Raw genomic sequence first — 15,956 nt, forward strand, 5'->3', positions numbered from 1 at the left:
TTTCCTTTATGGCTGAGAATGTTGTACATTTTTTTCACGTATTTGTTACTTATTTAAACATCTAGGTCAACTCATTTGCCTACGTATTGACTGGATTATTTGTTTTTTAAGTGTTTAATTTTTTGAGTTCATTTTATATTCTGGGTAATAATCCTTTATCCATTGAATAGCTGGCAAAGATTATCTCTCATTCTGAGGGTTGTCTTCACTCTAGTAATTGTTTCCTTTGAAGTACAAAAGCTTTTAATTTGATGCATTCCCATTTGTCAGTTCATGTTCTTATTTCCCGGGTAATTGAAATCTATTCAAAAAGTACTTGCCTGTGCTTGCATCTTCAAGTGTTTTCCTGTAGTATTTTCAAAGTTTCTGATCTTACATTAAGATCTTTGATCCTTTTTGAATTGATTTTTGTACAAGGTTAGTGAAAGGGGTCTAGTTTCAATCCTGTACATGTTGAAAACTAGCTTTTAGAGCACCATTTATTGAAGAAGCCCACTTTTCCAGTATATATTTTTAGCATCTTGTCAAAAATCAGATTCTTTCAGCGGTGTCAGTTTATTTCTGACTTTTATATTCTATTTCATTGGTCTTCATGTTTGTTTTCATGTCAACACAATGATGTTTTGTAATTATGATTTTTGTAGAATAATTTGAAGTCTGGTATTATAATACCTTGAGCCTCATTCTTTTTACATAGGATTGGTTTCATTATTTTAGCCCAAAGTCATATCTTTTTTAACATAAATACTTTCTTTAAAATTTTTAAAATGTATTATTATTTTTTGTTTATGAAGTACTGGGGAATTGAACACAGGGCTTTAAGCACGCTAGGTAAGAACTCTACCACTAAGTCAGACTCCCAGCTCCAAAGTCATATCTAAGGGAAAGAAGTATATTAGCCTGTATTACTGGTATAAGAAAAGGGTTGACTGTGACATTTCTACACCTGCAATGCAATGTGTCACCATCTATCTCATGCTCTCTGTTAACCCTCCTCCTTTCCAAAGTCATATGTAACTGATAGTTGAACTAGAGTCTTTGGTGTGTAATTAGCATTAGATGAAATCACGAGAATGAAGACCTTATGATGACATTAGGCTTTATGAGAAGAAGAAAGACAGAGTTGCTAATTTCCCTATTGGATGCCTCCTGTCCTGTTGTGATACAATAGGCATTCAGCCAAGTCTCATGGCCGTGTCTCACCCTGCTGTTAAATTCCCAGCTTTCTCCATCATGAACTAAGTACACATCTTGTTGTGGTTTGAATATGATCATGAATGATCTCATGGGCTGAATACTTGTTACCCAGCAGGAGGGATTTTGGTGGGGGAAGGTGGTGAAAATTTTGGAAAGCAGGGCCTACCTGGACAAAATTGCTAAACTATGCCTTTGAAGAGCATACCTAATCCCCAGAAACTTCCTCACATTGTCTCCTGCGTGCCCTCAGGGAAATGGCCTTCTTTTCTTATTTCTGCTTCCATGAGGTTCTGCCTCACTAGAGGCCCAGAATCAACCAAGCGAAGGACTGCTGACCAAAATCTCTCAAACTGGGAGCCAAAATAAATCTTTCCTCCTTTAAGTTTTTGTCTTCTGTATTTTGGTCATTCAGTGCTATGGAAAAATAACTAATACTTTTCTATTCCTTATGAATTATTCATCTCAGGTGTTTGTTTTATTATGGCAAGAGAAAATGGACTGAAACACCCTTCTCTCCCCCTGCCATCTCCCCTACCCCCCCAAAAAAAATCCCTTTTGTTTTCTAAATTTTGGTAAGAAGCTATCATCAAGGCCAAATCATTTCAACAAAATACCAAGAAATCATTTCTTTCTGTAGTTAAGGGGGTTGCTGTTGGTTGCTAGAAGGTTCTAGTCTATTGATCAGGTTACTTGGGGTCAAAGTTCATCTCTTCGACCTAGAAAATGTGTGACATTGCACACTAAGAGACCTTTTTGTAGCTTTATCTGCTCAACTATTAAAATGGGTAAATAATGATTATAATGAATACAGTGCTTAAATAGCTCATAACACATGTCTGTCATCGAAGTTCTTAATAAACATCAGCATCTCTAAAAGTGCTAATTACTGTTAACCATGAGTGCTGAGGCTAGGACTGCTAAAATCTACTAAATATGGCACAATTGGATTTATCCGGACACTTGTTTCTAATGTCACCTTCTTGGGCATTTTACTGGCTGTCCACATAACTTTATCAGTTGATTATAGACATGGATCATACAGTCACAGAGCACTCACACAAGCAAACCATTTAGTACCTATGAATTGAATCACCATTGTTTTCTGTATTTACCACAAGCTCGTAAGGAGATGTAGATAAAGAACTGGGTAAATCCTCCCTGTGTATGTTTGCTAAACCCAGGCTTCCCCGGAAGACTTGGCATTCTAGCATGGAAGTCGGGATGAGACAGGCAATCTCTCTCATAAGGGCCTTGTTAATTCCATCCCAGAAACAAGAACCTGAGCTCTTAGCAGAACTACAATCTCGGGGGGGCCTTCTTGGTAGGTAGGTAAGGAGCGTGTCTCAGCTTTTTGACCCCAAAGGCTTCAAACGCTAGGATTTTGCTATGAGGAAGAGATTGGAACATCTGGGGAAAATTCTTGAGAGTCCATGAGTTCGGTTCCAATCTCCCTCTGCTTTCTACTCCCACGCTGAACATTAGTAGAGTCCTTGGCATCTTCAAGGTCAAGGTTAAACCCAGGTTGATAACCAGCTTTGATCCTGTTTGTCTTTGCCCCCTGTTCTCTTCCTGGATTAATTCTTCCAGAACCCTGATGACAGTAAGTCATCCACGTAAGGGGCAAGTTTAGGTGCACACCGCCTCCCGCCCATGCCTACCTACCCCCCTTCCCTTGCTGCTCCGCATTTCCTCACTCTCAGCCAATAGAGAAGTTTAAACATCGAAATGTGGGATTTAAGTTGCATTTAAAGAATTAACCCATTTTTGCCCCTCGCTGGTCTTAAACCACAGGGTGCCAACTGGACGTTAATTGCTTTCTTCTGGTGGGGTTCCAGACAGCTCCTAAGAAGGAAGGAGCGCCCATTCCTGGCACCAATTGGCTAATTCAATTTACTTCAACAGCATTAGGCTCTGTCAGAATATTCATGAGCGGGGGAATGAGGACCCGAGGCGCAGGCAGGCGGCAGCCACTCGGGCTCCGGCGGGCGCGAGGGAGGGACGCGGACGGAGCGCGGGGGGCACCGTGACGGCGACTGGGACCCGGCGGCTGCGCTCCCCCGCCGGCCGCGGCGCTGGACGGAGCCGGGCATCGGCAGGGGTTGGCGCTCCCGGCATCGCCCGCCAACTCCCGGCGACCGCGCGGAGACTTTGCAAACATCCGAAGGCACAGAAGCGGTGACACTTGGGCGGAGTGGGGGGGGAGGGGGGGAGGCCGGGGGGTGGGGGGCGGGGACGGAGCGCCGCGGGACCCCGGCTGCCCGGGGCGCGAGCCCGCCATGTGAGCAGGACGCCGGTGCCCAGGAAGTCGGAAGCGTCTCTCCGGAGAGCCGCCGCCGCCGGAGCCAGGTAAAGTGCCAGGCTCCCGCGGAGCCCCCCGCGCGTCGGGCCCCCCGGGCTCCCGGCCACGAGCGGCCGGCAGCGAGGGGCGCCCGGGAGCCCGCGCGCCCCGCCAAGAGCCGCCCCGCGCCGCGCCGTCCCCGGAACTCCCGGCCGCCCAGCCGATGCCGCCGGGCCGCCCGAGTTCCACTGCCCCGACGTTGCGGGGCGGGGGGCGGGGGGTGGGGGTTCCCGGCAGCGGCTCGCGGGGAGCTGGGCAGCGGTGGCGCAGCCGGGTCCGGGGAGGAAGGATGGCGCGCGCCTGGGCGCGGGGACTGGGGGAGCCCGGAGCGCGGCTCGCCCCGGTTCGCGTCGCGGGGAAGCGGCGCCTCCTCCGGACCCGCCGAGGGGAGCGAGGGGCTGCGTTCCCCCAGCGTTGGGGAGCGAGGGCTCCGGAGAGGCACCCCACGGGCCGGTCCCAGGTCCGCCCCGCGCCGCGCCCCCCGCGGGCGCGCCGAGGGTGGAGTGCGGGGCTCGCCGGCGTCCCGGCCACCTGCCGGACATCACTAACTCGCTGGATTTCCTGCCTCCTCCGGGCCTGGACGCTCCCGGAGCGGTTTGGGGCTTTGCTGGGTGGCGGTGGTCGGTGGGTGGCGGTGGAGGCGGTGTTGGCAGAGAAGCCGGGAACGCGGGGGATGGATGGAAAGAGAACCCGATCGGGGCAAAGTTTCAGATTTGCAAAGGAAACGCCGCTGCTTAGCCCCAAGCTGCCCCCTCGCCACGAGAGAGATTGTGGGGTGAACTTAGGCTGAAGTAGGAGCTGTGGCTGTCCGTCCGCGCCGGGGCTGTGGGTGGGGGTTCAGAACCGAGAGCAGCACCGAGCACCCAGGCAACTCCAAAGCCAGCCATTCATTCATTCCGTGACTGCCCAGCTCAAGCAGAAGAGCAAGAGGGGCTGGCAACTTGCTATCAGAGAACTGGGGAGCTGATCCATGGGTAGATTAGAAGTTTACTGTGGCAATGCCATTATTGTTATTTTTTATTACTGTTGTTGGCACGAACACCAGGAAAAAAAATTTATTATAATTGCCTGGAAGCTGATTTGGGGACTAATGTCTCAGACCTCTATGTAGGCTGACTGCCCCCACCAAATGGAATTTACTCCCCCTCGGGGCTGTGGTGGACTAAAGAATGAGATCTACCTAAACTAAAAAAACATCACAAAGCAGCTCAAAGTTGCAACTATACTGTGCTGGCCCCCGTGTTTATGGAGGAAGACTGTAATCCTACCCCCCCCCCCCGTCCTCCGACTGCTCCTCCTCCTCGTGGTGGACCCTGTATTTGACCCCCTCATTGCTTCTTTCATGTGTGAGTACAATCTGGGCATGTCGTTTCCTCTCGGTTGGTATGACCTTTGCAGTCCCACTGGTCATGGTCCTGGCAAGACTGATTTCCCTTGGCAAGACTAATTTCCCTTGCCAACACTGTCGGAAGCCACAAGGGCACCTGCGGTTGCCTCTTGGCTTGGCCCCGGGTCTCCCCCCTCCAGGACGTAGGCTTAGCCAGCTGATAAAGCAGAAAACAGGGCAGGAGTGTGGGAGAAGAGCCTGGCAGAGTTTAGCTGAGTGCAGGAGATGAGGTCAAACCTCCACACTGGCCACATCCCTTCCTGCCAGAAGACAAAAAAAAAGAAATGAAGAGCAAGTGGGAAGTATTATCAAATGGAACCAAGCCTTGTAGAGAGTCTGTTTAGGCTGAAGCCACTGACTTTGGTGTGACCTTTCTTTTCCGTGCTTCTGGCTTCCCTTCTTTGCCAATGCACAAGTGGCGTGCCTTTCTAATAAGATGGTTGTCTTGCGATGATCTAATTTTGAATCCAAAACAGAAAAGGCTATGAGCACCCTGGGAAAGGACAGCCTATAAAATACACAATTTAATGTTTGGTGAGAAGTTCGCTACGCTGCAGGTTAGGAAGATACAATTTTAGCATGTGTGCCATGTGGCAGTGTAAAATTAAAATGGGAAGGGAAAGTACAAACATAAAAATGACTTAGCATTCTTGACATTCTTGTGCATACTTGGAGAAAAATTATCTTTCGTTTGGGGAAGAGTTACCCAGGAATTTAATCAGTGTTTATACTACCGAAACGCCCCCTTTCTACCTTGTCTCCTCAGTAAAATTTGATGACCCAGTTCTCACCAGAAAGGCAATGTGACTATAGTAAGTACTGAGTAAGGATGAGAGGGGAGATTGAAGGGTTGGGCGCTGAATCCATCCTCCCAAAAGGTTTGGGGACAGGATTGGGAAATAAGATACCATTGTCTTTTGGAAAGATCAGTTCCATAGTTCAGAGTCAGGAAGCAAACCACCAGATGGCCTCAAGAGTTAACCAAGGTACTTCTCCCTAGGAGAAGAAAATGCTTTCCCTTGACTTTCGCATTGGTGCTGACTTTTCTTTCATTGTTGAAGTGCCTTAGCTTGTCACCTCAGAAGCAGTGCTACCCTCTCAGACCTGATGTCTCTGTCCATAGTCCTCAAGTTCTCAAGCTTCTCAGACTGCAGCTGTTGTCAAGTTCAAGTAAATAGTTGGAAGTCATCAAGAGAGCCACTGAAAAGTGGGGATGTTTTTCTCTGGTGAAGAAGTTATTGAATGCCTTTTGAGCTAGAAAATTAGCCGTTTGCAAAAAGCAAGAGGGATTTCCTTGACTTCCTTCTACCCATAAACCAACAGTTGCACATTTTTTCTTTCCTTCATAGTAGTGAGCACTGTTAGCTTAAGGTTTTTTTGTGAGTTTTTTTTCTTTACAATTTTGGACTTAAAATAGGGGTTTGCCTGGTGGCAGTCTATGGAAAGAGGAAAAAATGTAAAGAGATACGGAAGGAAGAGCTGCAGTGGCTAGAACATAAATCAGTCAGAATATATGGGGGGGTGATGAGAATAGGTCTTTTCACCCTAAAAAAATCTCTACTTTGGAAGAAAAAGAAGTCTGATTATTGGCATCCCGGGCTGAAACCAAGGCAGCTGATGCGGAGAGGAGCCAAAGGGCAGTTCTTCTTAGTTTAGAAACAGCAAGACAGCCTCTGCCAAAGATTGCTGTAAACACGGAATAAAGATTTCATTGTGGGCTTGTGTGACTAGAATAATTAGACAGTTAATTGTTCATTCTGATCGGGTGGTGCTGTAATCAGGACAGCCCAGCAGTGAAAATAAGAGAAGGAGAAATTGGGAAGTACCATTTATCACTTTTAGATCACTTGTTTTACTTGGATCGTACTTTGGAAAATCATAGTTCTTCAGGAAAAAAAAATATATATATATATTACTGAACAGTGGCGATTTGAGCTACACCACTGCCGTTCTTCCTTGTTCTAGCCCGGATTTGGGCCAAATTCCCACTCTTCTAAAACCAGCAAATGAAACTGTAGTAAGAATGAATGTGTTTGATAATTCCTGGATTAATTTATAGATATTAGATGTAAGCCTCAGTTGTCAACTTGAGTCAAAATACACAGAAATAGTGCCAGATTTTTGTGCTTCCCCAACACTTTCTTCTCAGATATTTAAAGTTTAAGAAGTAAATAACTATTCTTGACATTTGCTGTTGTGAAACAAGTTGCCTACAATGATTAATCCTTCACATTTAATTGAAGAAATAGCCTACTCTTGTGTTTTCATACTAACTCAGAGGCCCAAGGAAATGTATTTTAAGTGATAAAGGTGATTTTAAACAACTGCACATCTCCAGTTATTACAGGCAGTAGACTGTGACTTCTTGTTATTTACTAAAAGATGGCACTGTGATCAGTTTTGTTCTGGAATGAATTCTGCAAATGAAGACATGAGCTAGGACTATAGACACATGGTGCCTGGAGAGGGGCAAATGAAGAACCATGCATTCATGAGGTTCGAACCCTCCCTGAATCCAGACATTGACATGGAGTATGAGGCAAAGTTCTTACTATTTAAATTTAGAAAGGGACATCTTTAAGTGTCAATACTAAGTATAACTGTTCTGGGAATAAAAAAAGCACTGTAACCGAAAGTGTAATAAATTATGAGAAGGTCATACAGTCCCATGAAGAGAAATGCTTAGTTTCACCAAGATATTCATCTTGTCTCTTTGTTTACGAGGCCTAGCAGTCTCTACTAACCTTTAGCTTCTTTTATCCATCATGAGTTTAAAGGTATTGCAAAAGCAGAATACTTGCTGAAGTGTTGAAAGCACAAGCGATTCAAAAGTCTGGAAGTATCTAGTTCTCTGCAGTGAAAATTCTGCTTTACAACATGCACCATCGACAGCAATTAAAAATAGAAAATCATACTGCCACATTAAGTTATGGCAACAACCCCATTTTTAAGAGAAGCTTAGTCTTTTCTTATTTAATTGCTACTCATGGTTTGCCAACCTGGACTTTCTAGTTAAGAATGTTCCTAATTGCATATGGATTGACTTAATTTTAGAACCTCAAGAACATTCGACATTTTAAAGCATGCAAAACATAAATAGTCCAATTTTCTTCAAGGTGTATGTTATATTTTTCAAGTTTAGAAGATCGCAAAGGAGGGAACATTTGGTGTGGGATAATATCACTATACAGTAGAGGAGTAAGGAATTTCAACTATGACATGTCATCTACCAAAGATGTATAAAATCTTAATATGTAATACTATTCACTTCTCTTTCCAAAGGAGTAGACACTGGTCATGGAGAGCACCAAACAAAAAAAAGAAATGTCAAAAATATGCACAGCTTTCCTAAAGGGCTGGGATGTTTTGACGACCCAATCCAAATTTTAGAAATTATTTTAACTAATGTCAATAACTCCTAAGAGTAAGGCATTTCACAGGAGAGAGATATTTTCTTATAATTGCTAGCTATTTGTTTATAGCGCCTAGCTAGAATTTTACTTAGACTCTCAATAGGTAAAAATGTGGTATGATTTTTAAAAGTTTTAAATTTTGAAAATAAGAAACATATACATAGGGATAAATGGTGACTCTAGTGGAACAAATGAACACATCCGTCATCCTACAGTGACTATTTCTCTTGTGACAAGAGCAGCTGTAATTTATTCAAAAAAATGTAAATGTAAAAGGCCATTATTTTCATCTTCATCTTGGAACATGTTGATACTGAGGATTTTAATATCTTGAACTATATCTCTCCACCTTACACCCTAACTCTGACCCTAGTCACCAATGACTTACTTTTTGTCTCCATATATTAAAGTATTTTAAATTTCCTTTAGATTTCTGCATGTAAATGACACTGTGCAACATTATTTCCTTATTTCAACTTACTTCACATAATATTCTCCAGGTCCATCTATGTTGTAGTAAATAACAAGATCTTCTTTTTGAAGATTGAATAATATTTCTTTGGATATATCTTCCAGTTTATCTATTTGTCTGCCAATGCACACCTAGATTGTTTTCATTATCTTGGATGTTACAATAAACATGGATGTGCAGATATCTTCATGAGTTGTCTAATTAATTTCCTTTTGGCATATAGTCAAAAGAAAGATTTGAAATATGAAAGTTCTATTTAATGTTCTTAGGAAGCTCCATACTGTTTTCCATAATGGCTACAACACTCTACATTCCCACCAACTGTTCACACAGATCCCCTTTCTCTTACCCTCAGCAACATTTACTATTTTTGTCTTCTTCATGAAAGCTATCTTACAGGTGTGAAGTGATATAATGATTGTAATTTACATTTTCCTGATGATTCGTTATATTAAGCACCTGTTTATATAGTTATTGACAATCATCTTTGGAGAACTGTCTATATGAGGCTATTATTGCCCATTTTTAAACTGGGTTGTATGTTTTCTTGTTATTAAAATTGTATGCATCTTTATAGATCTTGAATATTAACCCTTTACCTGATGTATGCTGCACCAATTATTTTTACCTTTTCATCTTGTTGAATGCTTCATTTGCTGTGCAGAAGCTTTTCATTGTTTTAAGGAAAATGAAGTTGCATCAATCAAATTTTCAAGTTAGATGAATCTATTACATGTAAGGACAAATTCTTGAGTGTCCTATAAATGATTTATTACTTTAAATGATTTTTTTAATGGCAGTCTATGACTATTACCAACAACAGTCTTTATACACAACAGTCTGATGTAGACTCAAAGGAGGTAAGAGAGTAGGAAAACATCAAGTGAGCTATTTAAAAATTTTTTCATTTTACCTAAGTATTGAATGTGTATATGCATATGTAAAGTGTTTAAAACACATAATATTTTTTTGTAATGAAGATACTACTGTCACCCAGTGTGGGTTTCTTGTTGTTGCTCTCTTTTGTTTTTTCATACCAGTCCTGGGGCCTGCACTCACGGTCTGGGCACTGTCCCTGAGCTTTTTTTGCTTAAGACTTGTGCGCTACCACTTAAGTCATAGATCCATTTCTGGCTTTTTGGTGGTTAACTGGACATCAGCGTCTAATGGGTTTTTCCTGCCTGGTCTACTTCTGAATCATGATCCTCAGATCTCTGCCTCCTGAGTAGCTAGGATTGACTGCAAGCTTGAGCCACCAGTGCCCAGTGACACACAGTGGTTTTTTGTGGTTTGTTTTTTTTTTTTTTAAATTTCCAGATTGTAAGACACGCAGATCTACCATTAAAGTACTAAATCTTCATTAAACCAATTAATACTAACTCATGATATGTTATCTGCTGTATCAACTAATTAAAGGCTAGTTAATAAGACAATTATTTCATTCCATGGTAGTAGAACCACATCTGGTGATTATAGAAGTTTGATATGTGGCCATATAGTCAAGCTGAACTACCCAACTGCAGCCATGTTTTCAATATCTGCCAGTAGGACACAAACTTACCACCAACATATCACAGTGAGATCACTTGCCCAGTGTACTTACCCTAATCTGCTTCTGCACCTGATTTATAATGAAAATGAGCTATGAAAAACTGATGCTCATTAAGAACGAAAATATCCGTAGGTAACTCGTCAGCCATGTTTTTTTTTCTTTTTAAGTATGACCTAAGCTGAATGAACAAGGTGGCCTTAGTGTCTTCCCAGAGAAGAGTACATAGTATGTTGGCATAATTGGGAGCTAGTAGTCAGGAGGAAACCAGGGTAGAATTAGCATGAAGATTCAATTACCCTTTGTTCCCTGATAGATTTGTTTACTAAGATTAGAGTTAAGGTTTTGGTCGGAGCAGCATGAAAAGATGTGATATGGCTTTCTTGCTCTCTGTCTAACACCATTGGATAAATGAAATGTTGATTCCACTTTCTATCTTTAAAATACGAAATACTAAACAGAAGTTTATATAAATTATTGGATAGATATTTTAAGAGTATGCCTGAGCATAAATATTTTAGGTAAATATTTTTAAATATATGGTTCAAGTCATTAATAAAAAATACTTATAAATTTCATTGGTAAGTGATTCCATCTAGGTTTGCAAAATTCCCCAAATGTATGTATTTTCTTTGGAAGGTTATTAATACTATGTTAAGACTACCAAAGCAGGGCTGGGGATATAGCCTAGCGGCAAGAGTGCCTGCCTCGGATACCCGAGGCCCTAGGTTCGATTCCCCAGCACCACATATACAGAAAATGGCCAGAAGCGGCGCTGTGGCTCAAGTGGCAGAGTGCTAGCCTTGAGCAAGAAGAAGCCAGGGACAGTGCTCAGGCCCTGAGTCCAAGGCCCAGGACTGGCCAAAAAAAAAAAAAAAAGACTACCAAAGCAGAATGGAAATGAACACATATTACTCTGTGAATCTAAGGAGATATTTTTCCCTGCAGAGATGAATAGATTTCTGTTGAATACTTTTGGTTCTATCCCCAGTACTACAAACAAACAAAAGTAGAAAAATAAAGATTTCTTCTGTTTTGGGCAGTATCACCCCCTATTTCTGTCTCTCTGCTCCACATACAGACCCTAACCTTCTTTTACATCTTAGTCTGTTCTGGCTGGTATAATGGGACGTAGGCTAGGTGACTAATAATAGATATTTTATTCACAGGACCTGGAGGCTAGAAATGTATCAGGGGGCTAGCATGTCAGGTTCTGGTCAGAGCCCCTCATCTGATTTCAGACTGTCACCTTCTCATCATAGTCTCTCATTACAGAAAGAAGAAGGCACAAGAATGTCTTTTGTAAGGCCATTAATTCCATTAGTGAAGGCTCCACCCAGGTGACACAATTATCTCCCTTAAATTCCTCTTTCTAATACCATTGGTGTTAGGATTTCAGCAGATGGACCTGGGAGTCACAAGCATTCATAATCAAGTGCATCTTTCTGCATTTCCTATTACAAGTAACAATACATTTTCCAACATCTCTCGGTTACAATTCATTTGGATTTGAATCCAATTCTTCTGATGCAGGGGCATCAGAGGCCTCATCTGGAGTACACATTTGCAAAGGAATTATCATTACATCATTGAAAGTAAGTGTCACATTTGAAAGAATGTTTCATGCAAGCTTTTGAGAGATATTAAATAAGAATCTAAATCTATGCATATTCTTTGTACAAACTGGCAATAACTCCCAAGAATATCCATCCTATGAAGATTAAATAACATTTCTGTGCTATTATTAATATCAAATCTTAAAGCAAATAATATCTAGCAATCGAAGTATATCTCTATTGACATTATAGTTTTCAAGGTTTATAGTTATAGCTACCTTTACCAACAGCCCGCAAATTTTATCTCCATAATGTTGGGGGCATTTATTTCAAATAAAATTTGAGACATACTCACATTTGGAAATAAAATCCCTGAGTAGTCATTAAAAAATTAATCCATTTGGTAGTTCAGCATCTTAGTGGAACATTTCAGGCGCTCAGCACAGAGACCATCATGCAGTTTATGGGGCTAGCTAACATTTGGAAATCAAATTGGCTTTTGATATAGAAGTGCTGTACATTTCTTCAGAAACCTCTATATAATCACTCATGTCGATTAAATGTATAGTAGCATCCAAAGCAACAAAATAATACAAACAGAGCAACAAAATAAGATACTGTGTTATAACTTGGGAGGGAGGAGAGTCTGGGTGAGAGGAAGGAGAGATGGGTAACACTGTTTGACAAGAAATGTACTCATTACCTTATGCAACTGTAATCCCTCTGTATACCACCTTTACAATAAAATTAAATTGATTTTTTAAAAGGAAAACAACAACAACTATTACTATTTAGTAAACCCTTGCCTCTGTGCCAGGCACTGTGTGGCATGTTTCGCATACCCTGCCTCATTTCCCTTCTCCATCAGGATTGCTATTTTCATCATCTTGCAGGTGCAGAAACTAGGACTCAAGATTAACTAGTCCCTACAAGCAGGTTTCCAATCCAAGACCCTCACTCAGTCATACTTCCTCACTTCTGCAGGAGTTCTCTGCCTCATGATCACTGCTCACATCTCACTCAGCTAATTCTGTGTGGGTGAGGGAGTACCCTAGGCAGTGTAGGATCCTTAACACCCCCTGGCTCCTACCTACTAAATGCTAACAATATCCTGCCACTTAGGACAAACAACAATGTCTCCACACATTGGCAGATGTCACCTGGGCACCACAATATGTCTGTGAATTACTACCTCCATGAATTGCTTACTAAAGGACACATTTTCAGTTGGAGGATGGAGTATCTATTTTCCAAGTCATAATATAGTTTTCAAAAGTTATTCTAGCCACATAGTAGCTAATTTGAAAATAAAGATTAGATAAAGCCTTGAGGAACAATGATTAAGTCAACATGCCTTCATTAAGATAGGATCTTCTCTTTCTAACTTCATTCCCTTTGGGGCTCAAAGATCAGGAGATGGTTTTGATTATATCGAAGTAGCAACAAAGGCTAAAAACACAGTTGAAAAATTTTCAATCCTAGTTCCCTCCAAAAGCCAATTAATTAGTCTAAGTAGATGCTGAGTTCTAGGAAGGTGTCTCTTGAGTTCTTTATATCCTCTGAGACCAAAATCATGCTAGCATCCAGTCACCCACTCAAGAAACCCATTTTTTTCAGTGCTGGGATCAAACTCAGAACCTTGTGCATACCAGGGAAATGTCCAACCACTTCCCAGTACCCATGCTTTTTAAGACAGGGCTCCCTGTGTAGCCCAGGCTGGCCTCATATTTGCAATCCTCCTGCCTCTGTCTCCTGTATGCTAGGATTACAGATGTGTACACCCCTGCCTGGCCGCAATTACCTCTTCAGTAAATCACTGAGTCAATAAATCATGGTTTGGATGTGCTGTTGTAGGCTTCTGTCTCAACTGTCATGGACCATATTTTGCATGAATTAGTGGTATGAATGCAAGATACATTATGGTACTTATACTCCAATCATATATGCATATTCAGTGAAACCAGCATGAACAGGTAACAGATAAAGACATTGGATCTCTCAAGGCAAATTTTTTATTCTACTTATTTTTATTTTAAGGGTGATAATATACAGAGGGGTTATAGTTAATAGACCAGGTAATAAGCATGTTTCTTTCTCCCTCCCCAGCCCCCAGTCCTGGGGCTTGGACTCTGGGCACTGCTTCTGAACTTCTTTTGCTTAAGGCAAGCACTCTACTACTTAAGCCACAGCACCACTTCCAGCTTTTTCTATATATGTTGGTACTGAGGAATGCAACCCAGGGCTTCATGCATACTAGGCTAGCAGTCTACCATTAGGCCATACTCCTAGCCCATGAGTACATTTATTTTTGAACAGTGTTACCTCTTCCCTCTTTGTTCCCAATTTTTTCCCTCCCAATCTCCCCCCCACACACACAAGTTGTATAGTTCATTTTTAACAAAGTATTTAGTAAGTATCACTGCTCAATTAGTTCACCCTATGTTCCCTTACTCTCCCCAAATCAGATAAACTTATGTACAATAGAAAATGTTCAGAAATAAAAAACTGACAAAAGGAGGCGGGGCTCACAAAAAGTAAAAATTTAAAAAACCTCATTTCCATTTCTTGGAGTTTGTTTTGATAAACATCATTTTGTATAATCATATGCACATAGTTATTCAAGCCTTTGTGATCCTCTCCTAAGAATATCCTCCTTTGGTCTCACTATGTGACTGTTTACAGTTCTGTTTAATTTATCATATCCAAATGTAAATATTTGTTAAGACAAAACTTACATGGACATAAATGTGGAGGTTGAAGGAGCTCAGACCGCTCAGCTGGAACAAGGCAGACCCTCCAACACAGACTGCTAGATGGCTTCCTCTCCCCACATGGCTAGTGACGAGCCAGCTCTCTCCCTATGTCTCAGGGAGGACACACCTGAGATATCCCAATCCACTCACCCCACTCTACCTGAGCGGAGTACCTGAAGGGGTTCCTCACCTAGGAAGGCTTTTCCAATGAGAAGTGGTTAAAGGTCTAGCAAATGGCAGAAGTGACACACAAAACACTCCAGAGGGCCTACCACAGTCTACTTTTCAATCCGGGAATATCTTCCTATAAAAAAAGAAAATTAATATATTCTATACTGCCTTGAAGGCCTGAACCAGGGTCACCAAATGGAAACTACAGAGAAGCCTATTTTATCCCAGCATAATGATGAGTTTCCTGATGATGAATTGTCCTCCCCGGGAGTGCGCTTCCCAGGAGAGACAAGAGGCAGCAGCCAGCAGGAGAGAACATGCAGATGACGGGCCGGTGGGGGCCTGAGCGCTGCACCAGACAGGGCCCTGTGTGAGAGCTTCTCCAAGGTGGTTGCTGGGATCTCAGCTCTCTGTGGATTTGAACTCTTGCTTAAAGGCTACTGCTCACCTTGTAATCTACTCTGTGTAATCTTATTAAGAACAACAACAAAAAAATCATCTCCAACCCAGTATTCAGGCTAGATAAGAGAAAACAAGCAGGGAAGGGAATTATCACATGCCACATAGCACACGCACTGGGAAATGCACCCTGACAACGATCCTTTCATTTTTGATAAGTATGAAGTACGGATGGGTATCAGCTTCACGAAACTGAGTGGCAGAGAGCTAACTGAGCACACAGCTATTCATTCTACCCTTACTGCTTGAACTTGGGTCTTTCCAAGGCTACAAAGTCTGTTTTTAACCACTGCAACATATCACCTCAATCATTCAGTTAGCGATGCGTGATTTTGTTTGAAATGTTGGCAGTTTCCAGTTTGAGACATATGGCTATTTATGCAAATACCCAAAACATCTTTCAAAGGCTGAAATACATCATTTAAAAATTAGTTGCTGTTTTCCATTATCCATGATGTTTCTCCCTTCAAATAGTTCAAACTATGAAGAGCTGATTTTAAGTAAATGAGCAGAGTGGGATTTTGAAAGTGCTTATCTATACCCCTGTAAAGGAAAGGTTGACAATGGCATTTCAGATACTGTTCTGGAAATTATAGAACACATTCAGGAAATCCTAGTGGTCACTTTTTCTTTTTTCCTTTTGTTTTTTTTTAAGATAACT

General features: G+C 41.9%; 1 protein-coding gene across 1 annotated transcript in view; it reads left to right on the plus strand.

Moving 5' to 3' along the window:
- Positions 1 to 3,443: 3,443 nt before the first annotated feature.
- Positions 3,444 to 15,956, plus strand: part of Cdh20 (cadherin 20) — a 171,605-nt gene continuing 159,092 nt past the window's right edge. The window contains exon 1 of the mRNA XM_048363012.1: positions 3,444 to 3,543. The gene's annotated coding sequence lies outside the window, so the exon portion shown is untranslated. The remainder of the gene's footprint in view (positions 3,544 to 15,956) is intronic.

The sequence above is a fragment of the Perognathus longimembris genome, chromosome 15 (genome assembly GCF_023159225.1).
Source record: "Perognathus longimembris pacificus isolate PPM17 chromosome 15, ASM2315922v1, whole genome shotgun sequence".
NCBI lineage: Eukaryota > Metazoa > Chordata > Mammalia > Rodentia > Heteromyidae > Perognathus > Perognathus longimembris.